The sequence below is a fragment of the Heloderma suspectum genome, chromosome 8, assembly GCF_057233095.1.
Source record: "Heloderma suspectum isolate Gila_16-S chromosome 8, 16-S_ref, whole genome shotgun sequence".
Classification (NCBI taxonomy): Eukaryota; Metazoa; Chordata; class Lepidosauria; order Squamata; family Helodermatidae; genus Heloderma; species Heloderma suspectum.
In genome coordinates this window covers 42,974,061-42,985,049 of record NC_139465.1, presented here as the reverse complement: position 1 = coordinate 42,985,049, position 10,989 = coordinate 42,974,061, and positions in this window count along the sequence as shown.

The following is a 10,989-nucleotide window of genomic DNA, read 5'->3' as shown; positions in this document are numbered from 1 at the left end:
CCGAGGCCATTGGTTCCATTGTTGTATTGCTCTAACAGTCAGAAAGTTTTTCCTGATGTTCAGCCGGAATGTGGCTTCCTGTAACTTGAGCCCATTATTCCGTGTCCTGCACTCTGGGATGATCGAGAAGAGATCCTGGCCTTCCTCCCTGGGACAACCTTTCAAGTCCTTGAAGAGCATCATCCTATCTCCCCTCAGTCTTCTCTTCTCAAGGCGAAACAGGACCAGTTCTTTCAGTCTCTCCTCGTAGGGCTTTGTTTCCAGTCCCCTGATCATCCTTGTTGCCCTGCTCTGAACCCTCTCCAGCTTGTCTGCATCCTTCTTAAAGTGCGGTGCCCAGAACTGGACACAATACTCCAGATGAGGCCTAACCAGTGCTGAGTAGAGCGGAACTAGTACTTCCCAGGATTTGGAAGCTATGCTTCTATTAATGCAGCCCAAAAGAGCATTTGCCTTTTTTTGCAGCCACATCACATTGTTGGCTCATATTCAGCTTGTGATTGACAACTATTCCAAGATCCTTCTCGCTTGTAGTGTTGTTGAGCCAAGTATCCCCCATCTTGCAACTCTGCATTTGGTTTCTTTTTCCTAGGTGCAGAACTTGGCATTTATCCCTATTAAATTTCATTCTGTTGTTTTCAGCCCAGCGCTCCAGTCTATCAAGATCACTTTGAATTTTGTTTCTGTCTTCCAAGGTATTAGCTATCCTGCCCAATTTTGAGTGTCATCTGCAAATTTGATCAGCATTCCCTGCACCTCCTCCTCCAAGTCATTAATACAAATGTGGAAGAGCACTGGGCCCAGGACTGAGCCCTACGGTACCCCACTCGTTACCTCTCCCCAGTTGGAGAAGATCCCGTTGAGAAGCACTCTTTGAGTCCGATCCTGTAGCCACCTGTGGATCCACCTGATAGTTGTTTCACCTAGCCCACTATGGGGTTAATCAGGATATCATGGGGCACTTTGTCGAAAGCTTTGCTGAAGTCGAGGTATATGATGTCCACAACATTCCCACAGTCCACATGAGAGGTTACTTGATCAAAAAACGAGATCAGATTCGTCTGGCAGGATTTGTTCTTGACTTCGAGTAATCACTGGCTTTGAGTAATCACTGCATTGTTTTCAAGGTGCTTCCAGATGGATTGCTTTATCATCTGCTCCAGAATTTTCCCAGGGATTGATGTCAGACTAACTGGTCTGTAGTTCCCAGATTCCTCCTTTTTACCGTTTTTGAAGATAGGGACAACATTAGCCCCACTCCAGTCATCTGGCTTCCCCTGTCCTCCACGATTTCTCAAAGATAATAGACAGTGGTTCTGAGAGCTCTTCTGCCAGTTCCTTTATTACTCTAGGATGCAGTTCATCTGACCCTGGAGATTTGAACTCATTCAAAGTAATAAGGCGTTCCTTGGCCATATGCCTATCGATCTTAAGCTGCAATCCTGCCCCTTCAGCCTGGACTTCGCCTTTGGCATGGGGGTCATAGACCCTCTTTTGGGAGAAGACTGAGCCAAAGTAGGAATTGAGCACTTCTGTCTTTTCCTTGTCATCTGTTATCATTTTGTCATCCTTATTTAATAGCTGAACCACCATTTCTTTCCTCTGCCTTTTACTATGCACGTAGCTGAAGAAAGGCTTTTTGTTGTTTGTAGCATCCCCAGCTAATCTCAGCTCCTTCTCAGCTTTAGCCTCCCAGACACCATCCCTGCAATTCTGTGCTACCTGCCTGTACTCTTCCTTTGTTGCTTGTCCTTCCTTCCACTTCCTATATGTGTCCTTTTTTGTTTTCAGGTCATCTCTAAGCTTTTTGTGAAGCCACATTGGCTTCTTCTGTTGTCTTCCGCCTTTTTTTCACGTTGGAATTCTTTGTAACTGTGCTTTGAGAATTTCCTTTTTAAAAAACTCCCACCCATCTTGGACTCCTTTTCTCGTTAGAGTCGCTAGCCATGGGACCTTACTTACCATTGTTTATTAAAATCGGCTTTCCTAAAATCCAGGGTACGCGTTTGGCTACGCTCGGTTTTTGCTTCCTTTAGAACCAAGAACTCAAGTATAACATGGTCGCTTTCCCCCAGAGTTCCTGTAACTGCTACTTTACCCACTAAGTCATCTCTGTTGGTTAGGATCAAGTCAAGGATAGCTCATCCTCTAGTTCCTTCCCTCTACTTTCTGTAGGAGGAAGTTATCCGCCACACAAGTCAGGAATTTCCTGGAGGGGCCATGTTTTGCCGAATTTGTCTCCCAATAAATATCAGGGAAATTGAAGTCCCCTGTTACTACTACATCATGCTCCCTTGAAACACTGGCTCTTTGCTTTTCAAAAGTTTCATCCTCGTCTTCTCCTTGATTGGGTGGCCAGTAGTAGACTCCGACCACCATGTTCCTTTTATTCTTTGCTCCTTTTATTTTAACCCAGATGCTCTCGATGGGGCTACCAAGTTCATCCTCCTGTATTTCTGTGCAGAAATATGTATTTTTAACATATAGTGCAACCCCACCTCCCTTTCTTTTCCTCCCTGCTGTATTCCAGTCATGAGAGTCATCCCACCAAGTCTCAGTTACACCTATCAAGTCATAATTTCCCTCTTGTATTAAGAGTTCAAGTTTGTTCTGTTTGTTTCCCATACTCTGGGCATTAGTATATAGACATTGAAGACTATGTGCTTCATAGTCTGGCTTTCTTCCTACATGTTTGTGAAGACTATAATTGGGCGCTATTAGAGTTGTTCTCTCCTTTGCGGTGCATGAGCCTTTGTCCATTGTTACCCCCAACTTTACATCTCCCTTCCCCATAGGATTCAGTTTAAATCCCTCCTGATAAAGTTCTTCATGCTGTGGCCAAACATATTCTTCCCAGCCTTTGTGAGCTGCAACCCATCCCTTGCCAACAGTCCATCTTCCAGGAAATATAGCCCGTGGTCTAGAATCCAAATCTCTCTTGTCAGCACCAGCTTCGTAGCCAGTCACTCACCTGGAGTATTTTTCTTTCCCTCTTCTAACTACTGGAAGGATGGATGAGAAAACTATCTGGGCCCCAAAGTTCTTGAGTTTCCTTCCCAAAGCTTCAAAGTCTCACATGATTTCTTCATAGTTCCGCTTGGCGGTATCAGTTGTTCCCATGGATGAGAAGAAAGGGATACCTGTCAGTGGGCTTTATGAGTGTAGTCACGTCTCTAATCTGTCCTCCCAGGAGACAGCGTACCTGGTGAGCCCACAGGTCTTCGCGACATACTTGGGTTTCAATCCCACGCAGCAAAGAGTCTCCCACTACTACTACTCTTCTTGTTGTTGTAGGCCTTGGTTTCTTCGCCTCTGCTTCATTGACCTTCAGCCTCTTGCTCACTCTCATGCAGGTTCCCCTGTGATTCTTCCTCTGCAGGCTGTCCTCCAATCTCATCCTCAGGTACCTGGAAATGGTTCCATAGCTCCACTGCTTCCACTGGTACAGAGTGACTTCTAGTTCTTCTGCTCCTAACTGTCACCCTTCTCCAAGGAGTATCCTCTACTACATTTTTCCTCACCTCAGCATTTCCCACTTCTGCCTCAGCTTGTTGTTGCTCTTCAAGCTTCTGGTCTTCACTTTGCTGCTGTAGTTCCACCGTTCTGTCCAAGAGCTCTTCGTGTTCTCTTATTCCCTGGAGGGTTGACACTCGCCGCTCCAGTCCTCTTACTTTTTCTTCCAGCAGTGTGATCAACTTGCACTTGTTGCACGTGTAGGCCATGTTGATCTCAGGCAAGAAAACAATCATTGCACACACCTTGCAGGTCACCACCACTGGAGAGTCTTGTCCTTCCATAGCCTCTTTCCCCTTTTTGTGTCTAGCTTTCTGATTGTTCTAGAGTAGCCTGTGCCTGGTCCTCTACTCACTGGAGGTTAAAAACAGAGTCCCACTGGTGTGGAAGTGTGTGTTACAAGACAAATAAATTTTAAAAAATGTTTTTTTAAAAACGAGAAAAAAAATGATAGGGGTCTCCCCCTTGACCTCCCCTGCTGAACTCCCCTGGTCAACTTCTGTTTGCTCTCCCTATGTGCTCGCTCTGATCGCTTGCTCTCTGGGAGCTTGCTTGCTTCTGTAGTCCCTAGACCAGCTGGAGCAGCTTCCTCTGCTCTGCTTTGCTCTGCTCTGCTCTGCTCTGCTCAGCTGGGAGGCAGGACACAGACTGAAACTTCCTGCCCACACAGCTGCTGGGAGTACTCTGGCCACACCCCCTCAAGTACTTGAGGAGGTACATCTGTTTTCTTCAGCCCTCCCCCAAGCATTAGTATTAGTATTTAGAATATTTCTTGGCTGCCTTTCAGGGCATAAGCCCCCCCAAAGTGCTGTACAGTACTAAAACACATCATAAAAACCAATATGGTCTTAAAAAGCAATAAAAACACAATAAAACAGCAAAAGCAGTGATAAAAACAGAAACAACAGTGAATAGGGGAAGGCCAAAGTAAAATAGTATGTTTTCAGGGCCTTCTTAAAAGCCTGCAGTGATGGGGCCTGGCGGCCCACCAATGGCAACTTATTCCAGACGGGTGGGGCCATTGAGAAAAAGGCCCTCTCTTGTGGGATATGTCACAAATTCTACTAGGTAGTAGCCACCAGCCATCAAAGGTCATCAAGAGTCTTCATTTCACAAAGTACAAAAAAGCTAAAGGGAGGGCAATTTTGCATATCTAAGAGTGACTAAGGAGGTCTCCAAAATGCAAAACAGAAGAGCCTGATCAAGACTAGAACTGGAGAGAAAATACTGTTGCAAGAGGAAACACATGTTATCCAGAGAAATATATATTCAGAAAACAAGTGCCAGATTTGATTACAGGTTTCTCATTTCACTTGCTTCTGAAACACAACCAGTTCTCTGACTGCCAGCAAACACAACTCATCCATCCATTCACAAATATTTGTTGGAATGAAATTTCCAATGTCACAAGATCATAGGGAAATTAAAAAATGCATAGCCTCAATCCAGCTGTAGCAGTCATACTTAATAATTGATGGCCTTGGACTGGGTTATGCATCCCACTTTCAGCAAAAGACACATCCAACCAGCCCACTGGGGCTTGCATAAGCATTGCAGTGGCAATGTGTGCCTTAATTCACATCAGGGTTGGAATTGCGCACAAAAGATTGCCTGCATGCACAGATCTCTCTTATTGGACTGGGGCACATAACTGTTGCTGCCATTCTAATGTCTTTATGGTGGGGAAATGTCCCAAGAATAAGTGAAGAAGGCTAAACTAACAGGAGTGCAACTAAAGTTAAATGTGAATAATGCAACCTTTCTTGCCGAAATGGACTAATCCACAAACAGACCCATGTATCATTTGTGTAAGAGCAGGACTGCAGCGCTTCACATTCCAAAGTAAAGTCTAATCAATTAGCAAAGGCAGAGATAGGACTCAGATTTCAGGGGAGACGCCCTAGAAACAGACCACAGTCTTAGCCCAATTCAGGGTAACATCAAACCGTTTCTGTTGTTTTGCCCAGTCTGGCTTTCCTACTGGACACCCTCTCTCCTTTCCACAGTTAGAGCAGGGGTGCAACTTCAGGGCTGGGGACACGTCCAGCCCACACCTGCCCTCCAGGGTCCCCCAGCCTCCACCCCCTTTCCCTGACCACCTGTCATTTGGTGATGTCTTGGATTTGGGGCACTTTCTTCCCCATTCTAAAGGGTTGAAAAACCTGTCCTAAGGCTTAGATACTGGCAGTAAAAAGCTTTAAACTAAAATATGCTGGTATTTTTGGCCCCACCCCTTCTGCCTTCAGCCCTGCCCCTTCTGCCTTTGGCCCCAGCCACAACTTGAATGCACCCTCCAAGAGCATCTCTGAGATTGAATTCAGCCCCTGAGCTGAAGGAGGTTCAGCATCCCCCACTTAAAATGTTGTATAACTGGGATGCTTTTTAGCAGAGCGGAAGCATCTCTGCCTTCCTTTTGTTTCAAGCACTGCACACCTCCATTTTTTCCGTCACACTTAACTCTGTGACGAAGGGGATTTTCAGGAGTTTTGCAGTGCCTCATGAACGACCTGCTAATTTATTAGCTGTCATAATTCTAATTATCTTAATGCCAGTGTTGACTGTGTTGTAAAAGGCCTACATACATCGTAAGGCTTAAAAAGTTATAAGACACCGAGTTTAAAAATGTGGCACCTGCTAAAATGGGGGGGAGGGGGGACACCCTTGCCTCTGAGGTGCCAGCCAGCTATGCTAGAAACATGTACGCTTTTGTGTGACTACCGTAGGCACTGTGGCCAGGTGACCTGTGTGCCTTCCTGTTGCGTCTCCAGGTGCTGTTGATGGGCATCTTCAAGGCCCAGCTCTTCCTTCTGATGGTTCTTCACCTTTATACTGGACTTAGACTGGACAGCCCTTCAAACAGCAGATACCTTGAAGCAGAGTATGGTTCTCTGGCAGCCCTTCAAACAGAGGACTGTCCTGTGTAAAAGAGGACACATAGCCACCCTAGGAGGGGTCCCTTTGCAGGTCTTAATACCTGGGCAGCTGTATACAGGGAGAGGCGCTCCCTCAAATATGGAGGTCCCAAGTCATTTAGGGCTTCAAATGTCATCACTAACGCCTTGAACTCAGACCAGAAGCATGCTGGCAGCCAGTGCAGTTCCCTCAAAACCCGTGTTTGATCCTTTCTGCAAGCTGTTCCCAACAGCAATCTAGCTGCTGTGTTTTGCACTGGCTGCAGCATCCGTCTCACCCTCAAGGGCAATAGGTGCCCAGCGGAGTCATACAAAAATGTTGCACTGTTCTAAGGCATTGTGGGAAATTCAAGTGGCAGGCAGACCCAGAAGATGGGGGCTGCTTGGAAAACTGGACCAGGATTTTTTTCAAGTGGCAGGGGGAAGGGACAGGACAGGCACCAACAGCGGCCTTTGCCAGGACACTGGGACACCAAGAGGTTCTGATGCCAGCCCTGACAGCAGGATTCCCAATGCTGTATTCTGCTCATAAGGCAAATGCCATGGGAAGGGGGTGCCAACAGTTGCAGAGAATCAGCCGGTGGGAGATGGTGCTTAACCCTTCCCCTACCCCTGCAACCTCACCTCCCCCAAGCTGTTTTAATGGCGGTGGTTGTTTTGATAACTTGGGAACCGGCCCAAGAGGGCACTTACCAGGAAGTAGGGTGGCCACATGCACTCTTTTAAAGACGACAGTCCTCTATCTGAAGGGCTGCCAGAGGATGCTGTTTGAAGGTGTTAACTATTTGAAGGGCTGTCCAGTCCAAGTTTGGTATAAAGATAAAGGAAGAGCTGGCCTTGAAGTTTCCCATCAGCAGCACCCAGACAGCAGACTGAACAGGCAGGCACACAGGTAAACCTGGTCACAGTCTTTCACACTATAAGTGAGATGTACTGTATTTCTATTGCAAGGATAATAATAATTTCAAATTTTGCATCTATGTGTCTAAAAAATAGCATATGTACACTTTATGCAAATTGGTCTCCTCTGTTTTTTAGCAACGCATTTCCTCCTTTTGGGTGATTCGTAAACTACCGCTCTACGGGGAAGAAGTGGTGAGTGTGGAAGGGGTTAAACACCCCTCCCTCCTGCTGCCCACCAAGTCTCCCATACATGCCCCCACCCCAACAGCCATGTTACCCTGGGTTTAGGAGCAGCCATTTGCCAAACGAAGCTGTGCCTAACTTGTGAAAAATAGCTGATCCTTCCTGCTGCTGGCCGACCCCGGCCTGCGTGCCCTGAACCGCAGAGGCAGGCTCTGTCACGACTGTCTGGCTTTTCCACTTAGAGACCCAGCAGGGAGCTGACAAGAGGGGCTCTTTGATTGTTCGCAATGGTGCTCGTGAGCCCCAGAAGGGCCCCACCAGTTGGCAATCGCTGCTAGGAAACCTCGAGTGCTTTCACCTGCAACAGTGCAGACGCAAGTGCTTTCCCCATAGGGACCTGGAGCAAAAGGGCTCACCCACCAAAGCATCCCCCCAAAAGAGAGGAAACGCATGACCCCCAAAGAGGACACCGATCTACATAACATTTGAATACGCTAATTGATATGCAGAGGTGCAAAGTTAGAAATAATGAGCACATTTTAAATAAAAACACAAAATATCTCACTACAGGGAGGAAGACTGTGCCCCAGTAGCCTCTGCTCCTGCAGCTCAGTCTGTTGTCCAGCTGCTAACCCGGGATGGGCAAATTCAGCCCCCGCCCCCGCCCTCTGGCTCTCCTGGCCTGTTACAGTGCTTTAAGTTTGAACTGAACTGTGCACCTAGGAATGGCCCTTGGGAACCCCAAATGGTGAGAGTAGCAGGTGATGGGGGCCCTGTATCACCATCGGGTAAACAGCACCTGGGCCAGCATGGGCATGCCAGGGCATTTAATGTAATTAATAAATGCGTAAATACAGCAAAATGGTGTTTATTCCCACGTGAATGCATCTAAGGTCACGCCATCAGAAGGATTTTATTCCTGTAGTCCTGATGGTGCTATGACTCAAGTGAGCTTAAAATGTAAAACGGCACATGCTTGGAGTATTTCTTTACCAAAAAAATCAGGATTGGAAAGCAGGTTTTTGCTTATTTTGTCGTTTTGCTGTGATATATCAGGAATTTAGAACCAATGTGTGGAGCATGGAATGGCAGTTGGAGGGGAGAAATGTTAGTTGTGTGCTTCACACCGGGAGCAATACCCGTGGCCATCTGAACGCCCCATAAGATCATTAAGTCCAGAGTCTAAAATTACCTAGCTGCACCAGTGCACACCACAAGCAGGGAGGGCCATGTCTTCTTTCTCCAGTAGTTAGATAACCACGTTCACCATGAAGAAGGATGATTATGTACTCCTCCAACAGGCACTCACTGCTGCTGTATGAATGCTTCCCTGTATGTGCTGTACAGTGCCCCCCACCCCGCACACAAGTTCTGCGAAAGCGTGAAGCCACAGCGCCATGGCCTGCACACACTGCACTCACTGTCCATGCTGTTTGCTCTTGTCGCGACAGACTCTTTGCCACTGTGAGCAGGCAACAGAGATGACCATTGTGGCCTAAATAAACACATCTTTGTGACCCGGTTTGCTCTGAAAGGGTCAGTTTGCCAGGCTGAATGAAGGCCAGGTTGAGTCCAAGTCATGCAGCTGAAGTGTCTGAGCAGCTCCTTCGTGGGTCCCATGTCCTCCAACACCCTGCCATGGATGCCAGTGGAACCTCGAGATTGCTTGCTGGCTGAAGCCTGCACATTGTTATGGCAACTCTTATCCTGGTGCAGCCTTCCCCAACCTGGTTCCTTCCAGATGTGTTGGACTACAACTCCCAGCATACCTCAGCCAGCCATGCTGGGAGCTGTAGTCCAGCACATCTGGAGGGCACAAGCTTGGGGGCACCTTTCTCTCTCTGGACTGAGCAGTTCTGCGGCAAGGACGGGAGAGAACCCGTCGTGGCGGCTGAAGGCAACCCCTCAGCCCTGCTATGGATTTAATTAGCAAGATAGTTTGAACGATTCCCTCCCTCCTTCCCTCCCCAGCAGTGTCACAGATACTTTATTGGGTGGCTGTTCTGTTGCAGATGTCCATGTACCAGCACTAAAGATGCCTGCCAAAGTGGGATATAGAAAAAACACACCTTTAGCTTGCTAGGAGAGAACGAGGGGAGGAGGGAATGGAGACAAGAGATGGAGGCAGCGACTGTCACTCTTTCAGGGTGGCTACTTACACATCACCCAAAGAGGACACCAATTAGCATAACGTTTGCATATGCAAATATATATGCATGGGTGTAAATTTAGAAATGATAGCTATGATTTAAATAGAAATACAATGCATCTCACCACAGAGAAGACTGATCAGGCGGCCTGTACGTGCCTGCTTAATCTGCTGTCCAGATACTAACTAGATGGGCAACTTCAAGGCCCCGGCCTCATCTCCCTCCTTCGGGTTCTTTGACTTTAAACCAGGCTTGGACTGGACACCTTCAAATAGAGGACTGTCCTTTGCCAGCTCTCCAAAAAAGAGGTCTGTCCTCTATAAAGTAGGACACCTGGCCACCCTACCTCTTGCTCCTCTGCAATGTATAACCAAAGGTTCCATACATGCACACTGGGGGCAACCCATAACTACCCAGGTAGTGTCTCAGCTTTCAAGGTTGGTCCTAGGATTGACAAGGTATCCCCCTGGTGCCCTCTCTCTCTCCCGCCCCCGCAACGGTGAGCTTACCTGGCATAAGCCTGGCACTTGGTCAACAAAGCCACCAGCCATTTTTAACTCCCACCATGCCCTTGAGTGACATCACGTTGGGCTCTCCAGGCTATTGCGGGTAATTTTAAATGGCATGCCGTACCCAGAGACACCGCCCCCAGATAACCTACAGCCAGGGTAACAGGTGGGCAGGAGGGCCAATGCAGGCAGCAGCACTGATGAAGGTGCTGGGCACCGATGTCAGCCCTGTCCACTTCCTTCTCTCACAACCAGACTGTGGAGCTAAAAGCTCGAACCTGCGGGCCCCCAAGCTGCCTTCAGCAAAGAGACGCTTGTCAAGGAGGCACAGAAAGGGGACGGTTTCTTGTGCTAAAGACCTGGCTATACACAATAGATGTCAAAGTGAGTCTTCTGGACAGGAACTGGGAGTGTGGAGGTAAGTGTAGGCGCCATTAGGTTTCCTGTACAATGTAGTTCCTGAGTGGCCATTTTGCGCTATCGCCATGATGTACAGAAAGTAAAAAAGCAACAAGGGAGTTCGTACGAGACAAGCGAAGAAATCATGTAGACGTCAGTAGACGTGCAGGGCCATCATTTGCGTGCCTGCCCCATTGCCGTACAAGATGTGGGGTGGTCTTACCTTAACAGTAAAAGGAGCACTCAAGAGATGGATGCTGAACTCTCCTGCATCTCCCCAAAATTTGTTGCTCCAACCACTTTTCTCCATTCCCAATTCCTGATACCAAAGGTGAGCCACAGGCAGCGTTAAAGTGGCTGGGGCCACTTAACTCTGGGAGGAGAGGGGAAGTATGTATGGGGTAGGGGAGAGCGTTCAAG